Source organism: Chenopodium album, chromosome 27 (assembly GCF_948465745.1).
Source record: "Chenopodium album chromosome 27, dcCheAlbu1.1, whole genome shotgun sequence".
In the NCBI taxonomy this organism is placed as follows: domain Eukaryota; kingdom Viridiplantae; phylum Streptophyta; class Magnoliopsida; order Caryophyllales; family Amaranthaceae; genus Chenopodium; species Chenopodium album.
In genome coordinates this window covers 17,711,114-17,723,410 of record NC_137860.1, presented here as the reverse complement: position 1 = coordinate 17,723,410, position 12,297 = coordinate 17,711,114, and positions in this window count along the sequence as shown.

Here is a 12,297-nt window from a genome sequence, read left to right as displayed (position 1 = left end):
ATTTATAGGAGCTATCCTAAAGAATTGTTTTAGGAATATTTGCTGTAGAAGATCCACTAATTGCCAAAATGACTGCATATAATTTTCTATTACTCGATCGACAACAACAACAGTGGGGAAACAACTACATATATCAGTACACAATAATTGCAAGGGGCACTAGAAAAGCCAAAATGACAGTAAAGTTTAAATCAATGATTATATAAATAAGCTAATATGACAATATCTATCGCCTAACTAAACAAAATATCGATATGACTACTTGATCACTTAATTTAACGGTATAAAAAACATATCTGATCATATAACTTTCTAGAATAAATCCATGGTCATATACAATAAAAAAACATAGTATAATTACTTCATACGTCGAAAGTATATTGTACATTTTATACTTTATACTGTCATATGTTTATAAAAAACTGTCAACCATATATGTTTAAGATTGACATTAGATTTATCAAATTTGACGCATTAGAATTGAAATGAAGTTAATTTATGTACAATTAATCTCGTATCAACATTTTAGGTACAATTGAACATCACATAAGGTTAAAATTATAACTCAGGGCCTGTTCTCTTACGTTGAAATTTAGTTTAGTTACTTTCAGTTCAGTTCACCTCACTTTCAGCTGAGCTCAGTTTAGTTCCGCCGCGTTCAGTTCAGTAAGAACATGCCCTCATTTTGATAAGTTTGCAAATGTAACGTGAACTGACATATTTACAATTACACCCGTATCAACATATTAGATCATTTTAAACGTCAACTACTATACAAAAATTAAGGATCATATACTATGTTCAATGTTTACACAAAGTTAAGGTTAAAGTAATAACTCAATTTTGATAAGCTTACGGATGTAATTTATCACGAAATTTGTTTCATGATGATCAATAACTATTTTAGAAGCTTAAATACACTAACTCTTGTGGCCTAGTTATATTATGTGTATCCTATACATATCATCTTAATTATGTTGTCAATTAGCAATATTTAATATGTCCACTATAAAATGTTTAATTAAGACGGTAACACTTTTACTAGTTACACATAATATTTAAAAGATAACATATAACTTTAACCGAATGACAATATATTTGTGAATTTCCAAAACTATATTATCTACAAACACATAGTCTTTGGACATACTGTATGTCGACATAACACTGTTAATCTATGTTAAATATGTTATCATTTCTTGGTATGTTATAATAAAAAATAATCTGTTATAAGAAAGACTTTTACAAATCACCTTGTGACAATTTCACAATTTGGTGTGACAATATAAATCATGTGTAGTCTTTTCCCAAACAACTTGGTTTGTAATCTATTCAACATAAAAGTGAGTTGGTCATTTCCATATGACACGTTTTTCACAACGACGACATAAAGGTCAAGTAATGGAATTATTTTAATGTATAGTAAAATGTAGTTAATTAAAACGAACGGACTTGCTTTATTAAATTTGTAGGTGTTAAGTAAGTCTGTTGCATACCTTATTGTTATAATTCAACTAACACATAATTAAAGTGCATTTGATTAATAGCTGAGTGTGACAACAACACCATTTGTAATAAGTTCTGAAGTCGTAGTTACATAATTAAGTAGTCTGAATTACTTTGATCACAGTTTCCAACATTTTCTTAGAACATTATCTTTGAACATTATTAATTTAAACACTTTATCTATGACTATTATCTATGAACACTGCATTTATTAGTTTAAACACATTATCTATGAACATTCTAAAAATTCTATTTCACCCTTATTGTTTGTTGTCATATAGTTACTTTAATATGTCAGAAAGAATTATTGCCAATGAAAGACAAGATAATTTTGCTAAATGATGCGATTAATTTAGCAATTACAAAACATTTTTGCAAGAAAGAATAAGTTGAATGTCACGTGTTGATAGTGAGCTAATGTATTTGCTGAAAGAAGTGACATGTTTTTGTTTTGTCTAGTCAAATCAAGTTAATATTAATATTATTTCAGTCTTAGATTACTCTACCATCACCGAGAAATCTTCCAAATATTAAGGACAACTTGTCAACAAATTTAATCATGTAGCACTGGCAAATGACAGGTAAAGATTCTTAATTGATTCTTTTATTTTGGTGATATGACAAGTCACTGTAAAGGGGTATGGTGTTAAACTAGGCCATATTTAAATACATATATATAATTATAATCATCAGTCAAAATTATAGTGTCATTACCGTAACTGATGCCTATTTGTTAAATGATAAGCTTGACAACTTTTTTGGAGATAGTACACTGACAATTTCTTGGGAACTTTGTCTTTGAAGTTATAAATAGTTTATTGGACATGACTAAATTGGACTGAACTGATTAGAGTTGAACTAAAATGAATCCAACTGAACTGGTTAGAGTCATATTTCAAATCATTAAAAGGTATAGTTATTCATGAAATACGTGGGTTGATCCAAATTTGAGGAATAAATCAGAACATTTTAATTATGAATCGTGACAAGAATCAGAAATTTATTAAACTATAAAATTTCAAATGACAGTTTGAAATTTAAGTTACGGTACAAGAATTGGAAATGACCTATATTAGGGAATCTTTTGACCATAAACCATATGACAGTTTTGTACATGATACTTTGGATGACGGTAAAGCTAATTTAAAGAACATTTATCATGGAAGCCGTTGAAAATAACCCTTCTCCATATGCGTAAAGTGAGTTGTCACTGTATTCTTTAACATAATGGATCAAGCACGCGTAAAATAAAATGACAGTAAAAGAATTTTTATTGACATGTACCAGGGAATCTTTTGAAACAAACCCTATCACAACTGTGTGATGGGAGTTGTCATTGAAATTATTTAGTAATTTACATGCATATGGCGTAAAAATTGTCTATAAATTGTGGACTATAAATCAATAAAGTGCAACTCAATTACTAATTGAGTACAATTGAATTAAGTGTTTGCCGAAACACTCCTAAAAATTGGATCCTGTAAATTGTGAGGTTTTTTTTTTTACATTATACTAAATTTTAAATTATTTTATGCTTTTTTTTTTGGTAAAGACAAGGGGGAAGCCCCAACTTAATATTAATATCAAGGTAACTTATTTTTGCTAAATGATGCCTAAATTAATTTTGTTACTTAGTTATTTTTAAGGTGTATGAAAGCTTGCCAAATTTCAGCGTTGTGTGTGACGAAGACAATGAGAGATTGGTAATTATTTAATTAAGAACATTTTCTTTGATACGTAAGATAACATAATACCTATAAATAATTTTATGATTAATTATGTGCAAATGATTCCGCATATATTTAGAGGAGTGATGGCTGACATGAGCGGACATGCTCGTGTTTATGGAGGCCTAGACATGTCGCAGTATTGGGATGTGTTTGTAACAGAAGTGGAAATAGAAGATGAGAATATTGTAACCCTCATTGTAAATGGATGGAATGCATTTATTGTTGACAATGATATTCACTATGATGATGAATTAGTAATTTACTACGGTTTTTTTGGTAAGTTTTATTGTCGTGTTATAAGGGGTGGGGTTGATATCACCGGGGGCCAACAGAACACGGACAATAAGAATGACCGTGGAGATTCCGTTGTTGGCAATAATTTACTTGAATTGGAAACTCGCAATAAACAAACCAAACAAAGACTTGCTAGGATGATAAATCGATCTAGCAAGGTTGGGTTTGGAGTTACCCTCACATCTTCATATCTCGAACAAGGCAATCCGGTATATATTTTCAACTATCGACTTGTAACGTTTTATTTATCATCTATAATATAATCTTGTTTAATATATTTATAACATTTTAGTTAATATATTAAATAGATATTAATCCCCATTAATCTTAATTCTTGTAGAATTGCTGGTAAAATTTGCTCTGAAAATTTTGAGGGACTCGGAGAAATCAATTCTGTTGCTTTGACTCATAAAAGTAAGCGTTGGGATGCCGAGCTGTAAATTGTGAAAGGAGATACAAGAGGGGAACTGAAGATTGTGCTAGCCACTCTGAAAAGAATTCGCCCAATGATGACGCAAATGAAGTTGAAGCCGGGTCATGGAATTTTTCTCACATATGATCTCAACACCCCTGAATTGTTCAAAGATCAGTTTGTTAATGATGTTTGAGTATGTTCTCAATCACAATAACTTTATATGTCATTTATGTTAAAGTTAATGTCATAGTGTGAATTTAAGCTTTCTTGCAGGTAGGTTTTGATTATGTATTGTTTCGACCCAATCTAGTAGGATCTCAAGTTTGGGTCTTTTAATGAATTATTATTGTCATTTCGGAATGTATTTTGTGTCATCAATGAACTTGTTTGGTATTAATCACAGTGTTTGTATATTTTATCCTCATCCTCGTAAACACTTTCCTTTTTTTAACTATTGAATTAACTATAACTTCACTTTGAAGTTATTAGATGCTGATAACCACAAATATCTGCTTTATTTAATCTTAAAAAATACATTACACCATAAAAAATATTTAGTAAATGAAAATTAATTGCCTGACATTTTATTACTTTAATATGGACACGTACCAATTTTTGGTGAAGGTAATATTTTGAAAATACTTAACGCGGCAAATAAAATATTCCCGCTTGTTTAGTAAATACAGAAAATGTGTATATCATTTAGTTGAATATAATTGTCAAAACGTGAAGTTTTTATGTCATATTTAAAAATGTTATAGGCGGGAGTAATTTCAAGGAAAATTTTGAATATAAACATTTTAGCAATTTGAATTTCAAGTCGAATTTTGTTAGCACGCATTTTAGGAGTCCTTTCCCGCTGTTTTTTTTTTTTTTTACTATATAACTTCTATCTCTTCATTCTCCTACTTGCAACTTTAAAACCTCAATCACTCACAATGGCCAACCCACTCAACGAATGCACTTATCATTTTTGCTCCCCACCTTCTACAAAGCCAAAACTAGAAATCGATGTCTCAGAACTTTGTGTTAGCATAAAAGAAGTAGCATCGGTGCATCTATAAGCTGATTTGGGAGTCCGTACGTTAAGGTCCAGGAATAGAATGAGAATGTTTAACCATCAACTAGCCACGATATCAAGGAGTGGTAACAACGTCGCAGATATCCAATTCCATCCAGAGTTCCATTTCTTAGACCCTTTACTATAAGAAATCCCCTCAAATTTCGGAAAGAGGCATATTGCATGTTATATTATATGCTTGATCTTTATAATGTTTGCTTTTGTTTTCAATTATCTACACTGCAGAACTATGTTTACAAATGCACTTACTACGAGCACAATTTTAGTCATATATCGGAGTTCATGAATATGTTCATGAAACTAGATGAGTGGGAGGTGGTTTTAAACGAGCTGCAGCGGGAACATGGTGATGATGAGTGGGCTTTGGTGTCACCCAAAAGGGAGTTCTCTACCCTTCACTTAGAAGATTTAAAACAAGGGGAAATAGAAGAGGTTCATGTGAATTCAGATGAGAAAAGAAAGCCGAAGGGGATTATAAAATGGATGGAATTTGGAGAGGATGATTTTTGTAATTTGTTGAATGTTAATGAAGTGAAATATAAGCAATACATGGTCATGATGTGCAACTTGAACGGGGTCGAACCCACATTGGCCAGTGGAATAGTGAGCAACCTCCCGTATGATAGTAGACAAGCCCCTCCTGCCTACATTGAGAACATCGAAGATGCCTACGAAAACTATGGCTCTAAGCTTGATTACCGCGTCCGGGGTAGTTCCGACTCGGGTCGTGAATCGGATGAGTACCACACTTCTGAAACAGATGATGAATGGTAGATGGTAGATGGGGTACATGACATGGGGAACAACTTCTACAACAATCAAATCAAAGTCACATAAACCTTTAATAACCTTTAATTATTAAAAGCATGTGTGTAAGAGAGTATTATTATCTTCGTTATAAATGTTTTGTAATTTATATTACAAGATCATCCAAATATTGGAATTGCGTAATTTATAATCCGTATTATATCTTCAAATTATATAGTAAGAGATGTGTTAGTATAGATCAAAGTTTAGTTTTTTTTTTTTTTTTATTTTTTTTTTATTTTTTTTTTTATCTACACTATAAGTCTCTTAAATTTGCAATCAAAGTGTTTTTGACGGTGTTGATTTTAATTTCTTAATTGATTTTGATGGTATTAATTTTTTTTTGACAACACGGATTTATGACGGCATTCTTTTTTTTGGACGGTATCGAATCGACAAGACTCATAACCATACATTTTTAGTCATTTAAAACATTGTAAATAAAAAACAAAACACAAGTGTATTAGCAATAAATACTAGCTACAATGTGTACAATGCATTTGTATTAACAAAATTAACTACATCAATATATCACTCCCCCATATTAGTGTATAAATTGATGATCTCCCAAACCCACCACAACCGTTCTACTAAATTCTAAACTTAGTGCTCCCATTTTTTTATAAAGCCTACCTTCTTCAATAGTAGTCACTAACTCCTTCACGTAAGTTACAAAGTGTTCCCATGAATGATCCATCTGATGACGAGTCGTAGGAGTCACTTGATCTCACAGACGAGATAGATGATTGTGTTGTTATAACTGGGAAGTCCCTTACCACCAAAGTGAATTTGTTAGTAAAAGGAGGGGATGTTGATGACAATGGGCAACCAGTGGAGATGAGTGTTGACAACCGTTTACATACGGTTTTCTATGAATACGCAGCTAGGGTGGGGCTTCGTCCTAAGGATTTGCGATTATGGTGGAGGGGTCAACTACTAACACCGGAAGACACTCCATTTTAAGTAGGAATGTACATGTCTGAGGTTATTCTTGGTTTTGACAAGGTACTCCACAAATTGTTATACATTTAGTTTCTTTTATATTAAGTAAATTTATAAAAAGTAAATCATTTTTTTGTAAGAATTGTCGTAGTATTAAGGGAAAATCTAACTAATTGACTAAAGCTAAGTTGAGTAAGGCTTATTCATAAATCAACTTTATCAATTATTTTTTTTTCCTAATTTAAAATGATCTTGTTTAATACCATAAAGGATAAATAAGAAGTAAAGGTAGGAGTAAGAAATAAAAAATTGCATCTTAACAGATATTAAGATAACTTAATAATAATTGAGTGCTAAACTTTGGATTATGGGCCTTTATGCATGTTAACATATTAGCAACATGTTTTAGTTTTAGTCTAAAAAAGCAGAACGTATTAGTACAACCATATGTTGAACCAATTGCTCGTATATAGGTTAACTCCTTTCTCATTTGGCAAGATGGGAAAGGAGTTGCTATTGATCTACCATCACAGGAACCAACAAACAACAAAATCGTGATCACGGTTTGCACTGTCACATCCGAACGTGAGTCAATCCACTTCAAAAAAAAAAACAGCCAATGTGAAGGAACTTTACATGAAATGGGGAATGAGTCACAACGTCAATGAGCAGCGTGTCTGACTATGGGTCAATGGGGAGGACTTAAATGATGAAAAAAACTTGGAAGAGGAGAAGGTTAGAGACGGGGCTGTGGTTTGGGCTCAAATTGAACCTCGAGGTTTTAAAAGGAGAGACAACATCAGGTTTAATGAAGCTTACTATAGATGATGACAAGGAGAAGCTTGCTATAGCCATATTTCTACTTAATAGTCTACTTAATAGTTCACCTCCATAAATAACTTCTACAAACCTTAGAGTTAAGTAAGACATATGTTAACTGAAGTTTTTGTTAAGACATGGTGGTAGAACCAAGTCTTATTGGAACTGACTATTAACTTAGATGCTAGATGTACCTACCCGGGTATTATTAATTGTTTTGGCTATCAATCTAGATGCATTATAGTAGCATTTACCGGGTAATTTTGAAGGTAGGTAATTATGTAATGCATAAACTCATATCAAGTATCGGATCACCTTAGTATTATATATTCAGTCTTACTATTATATATTCAGTCTTATTCATGTATGCATTATAGTAGAATTTAGGGCATTATACATTGCCATAGTGCCCAGATGGAAAAGCAGACTATGATTCTCTAAGGGAGAGAATTTAAAGCAGGAGTTTTGTGTTTCAATATATGTAAGCAAGAGTTTTTTGTTTGCATAACAGTAAGCAGCCAATGATTAAAGGTTTGAGGTTGAGCAAAAAGGTGGAGATTTGTTTCGAGAATGGCAGGACAGAAGGGGCATAACAAAACCAAACTATTCTGAGTAGTTAGCATGAATTTTTCCAATTAGGACATGTTTCAATGGTGTTCTATTTTAGACAAGAGCAGTTAAATTTATTTGGTCCTCCCAACTTCCCAATGAAGTTGGAACAGAATCCTACCCCAGAGAAAGTGGACTTAAGGCAGGTCACGGCAAGGAGGGGATGTAATTTATCACTAGACTCCAACTTAGCTTGTAGATATAATCATTGTGCGCAAACATTTCGAAGGAACAAAGACCACCTTTCACCAATATTACTACTTGCATAATGTATGTATAGAAAGATGTTAAGATTTACTAATTAATGTATCTATTAAGTCTTAACAACATAGCATATCATAGCATATCATTTCATTTCGTTGGGTTAAGTAAAAAGTGAGGTTTAAAGGAAATATCCCAACTTTTTACTTGACCCAACACATATAATGGCCTTATACATAGCCCAAAAAACAAAGTACCAACACAAGCCAGCTTGATGGGGCTACAAAAAATAATGGTCCTATTATAATGGCCCTATACAATGCAAAAATTAACTTAACTACCAAAAAACCCAAAATAACTGTTAATAAGGGAGAGGAAGAATTACAGAACCCGGGGTTTAATAAGTTCAAGGACATCGTTTCTTGTTTCGTTGAATTTTGACAAGAGGTCTTTAACAAGCAGCCATGACCTCTCTGTCATCAAATCCTCAACTAAACAAATCAACATCTCATTAGATTTCATTTGTAAATATGTAAGAATCACAAGATAAGCGTTAATAGTTAAATAACTTACTGGAGGCATTTGCGTCATTATTTTATAGGCGTTGCATTTGATTGCAATAATCATGTTTACTCCGCAGTTGTGACTGTGCAACAAGTCCACCAAAACAAAAGAAAAACAAGAATCAGAATAGCCGGACCTAATAAAAAACTAGAAAACGTATCGAGTGCTAGTGCACGGAGAGCAACTCACATATTGCCTTGCTGAGCCATTACAAGGGAGGTCCTAGCCCAGTGAGCAATGGTTCTTATTAGCCGTGAAGGATCCATGCTTTGAAAAGCAACATCCATGGCAATGGCCTGCAAACAAAAGTTGTAATATAAACAACGATTTTTTATATCAATTAAGGTTTGCCTGTCAAAGTTTGAGAGAAATTGAAGCAGATACCAGCTGAGATACTTCTACACTCCTACTTTCAGCTGCCATCTTGGTTTCAATTGAATCTATTACAAAAATTTCCTCCCTATTCATTGAAAATGCCACGCACTACCAATGGCCATCACGGACTATTGGGACAAAAATCTGGTCATGTAAAATAGATAAACCAATACCATCAACCAACAATCTAAATAATCAACTATCACAAACTAAGGAATGATGTTGTAAACACCCTTGTAACAAAAAACAGGCATGATATCTCATTTATATAATTCAAATTATTGAAAGAGAAAACAAGACTTACCACATTAACTCTATTAGAAACCGTCTCTCTTAGTTGTTTGCAGTACGATTTCACTAGCTTTTGGATTGCATCCACCCGTCCATTACAAGTCAGAACCATCATCTAAAACGAAGCAATAAAAGAGAATATATACAAAGTAGTTACTTAAAAAAATCTACAAAAATCTTTAAACTTACTCCGAAGGTGGGATCAAGCATGAAATGCCTACTCTTACCAAAAAATTGCATCTCCCAAACCCTCTCATAAATTTTAGCTGCAACCCTTACATACTGCATTAAATAATAATGTGAAACGGAGGAATTTCGTGAGTAAGTAACATATCAAGGACTTAGATGGACATAAAAACAAACATTGATATACCTGACTAGAAATCTGCCCCACACAACTAGCCACCAAACCACATACACTCACCGGTGCAAAATCCCCATCATATTTCAATAATGCAATATCATTCCTAAAATAAGAAGAAAAAAACATTTAATACAAGACAAGTAATAAGTATTTCTGGACCGATACACTACATGCAAAAAAAAAAAAAAAAAAAAAAAGATAATAAATAAAAGAACCGACTATAAAATGAAGACTCACTCCAAATTCCTAACTCGTCCGTGACCAGATGAATGATCCATGACAAACTGGACCAATGGTTCTCAAAACCAACGAATATACTTCGGTCGCCAGTGCTTGACATAATCAACAAGAAAGGTTGGAGGGCCAACAACCTTCCTCTGCCTCCTACTACTTTCGTTTTTCCTCCTTAGCATCTCCATCCGGATAACAGTACTCTGATTTGTCGGGGTAATCGGGTCTTCTTCAAATTCATAAGTGACCTCGCGCACCTCCTACCCAGCTTCACTTGTTTGTTTTGCACCACCAATCCCTGAACTTGAACCATTCTCTGAACTAGTGTTCCCACCATTATGATCCTGTGTCTGCACCTCAAACACCCTAGCGGAATCACCAATCCTTGAACCATTCTGTGAACCAGGGGTCCTGCCAATATGATCCTGTTTCTGCACCTCTAACACCCTACCAGAATCACCAATCCCTTTACCATTCTGTGCACCAGAATCAACATTTTTACCCTCAACCACTGTCTGATTATTACCCTCAATCCCTGCAGCATTCCGCTAATTTTTCCGAGCAAAATCATTAATTTTCCCCTCAACATTCCCTGCACCATAATCATTATGTCCCTACACTAGAACCACCCCATTTGCATTGTCACTCTGTCTGTCAACCGTCCTAGAACCACTGTTATTGGTAACTTTATTTCCCACCCCATTTTCGAGTCCAACCATCAACACAGCAGTGTCAATCTCACCCGGCATCCTCAAACATGCATTGTCTACATTGTTAGAAATACCTGCATTCCCCGCATTTCCTAGATTTTTATCTAACCCAAAGCTATCATCAGTACCATTCCCATCACCAAATTTATCATTTGCATTTGCAAACTCATTAAAGCTACAATCATCATTGGCGAAGGAGTACTTGCTACCCCTGAACCAACCGCCTGAAGTGTCAAGGTTCAATGGTTGATCAAGTACCACATTAAATGGTATTCTGCTTACAGCTGTAGTAACAGTCCAATCCAAATCATTAACATCTTGATGACTTGAGTTCACCTCCTCACTACGGTTGTCGTCCTGATTCGCACTATCCAACAAACCATTATAAGGATGACCCTCAACACCATGCAATTCCTTTGGAAATAGGAGGTTCATTTGGATTTGCTTCATTATGATATTCAATCTCCTGCTCCTCTTGCACTTGTGGAGCTACTTGAGGACCTATACATTGCAAATGTACCCAACACAATACATGAATATGTGGTTCAATGAATATGTAATTAATGAATATATTTAAATAATGATTATATACATACCTTCCTGTTCTTCATCCTTTTCTTCATCAATCTCATGCAGTTGCCCTACCTTTTTCTTTCGGCCGAAAGGTCGGTCCAATGTTGCCATTCTTCTCCTCTTAACATTTTTAGTCAACATTTCCAATTCAAACTAATGTCATTTACATCCACAGGTCCTTGTTGTACTTCACCAACCTTACTATTTCAAAACATTCCTCAGAGCATCAAGCACCTAACCAGAACCACACAAAAGAATAAAAAAAGGTTAAATTAATCAAATACACTTATACACTAAATCCAAATGTAAAAGTGGTCAAATAACTACAAACATACTTACATCTACACATTCCTTTGAATTGTTCCCAACACATGGCAGGATATCATCTGCTTTGATGGGATGTGGGCGCCCATAGCTAATTGCCAACCACTAAACCAAATATCATAATAATCATCTTTCAGATTTTGATAAGTCCGACTAAACTCGTTCTTTGAAACGCTTACTACGAGCTCCAAAATCCCCTGAGTCAAATTCATCGTCTGCTATTGCCTTGTTCATCTGCTGTCTCAACCAAAATTTCATCCTTGGGAATTCGCCCCACTTAAACGGATCCCGATCAAGGTGATCAAGATAAAAGATCTACATTTACAAAATACAATAAATAAAGATTACTCATAAGCAATAATTCCCTAACCATTCAACCAAATAAGTCACTGTAATTTTTAAGAAACTTACAGCCAAGAAAAGAGTACATCCCCCACTGCTTGTTGCACTCGCATTATCAT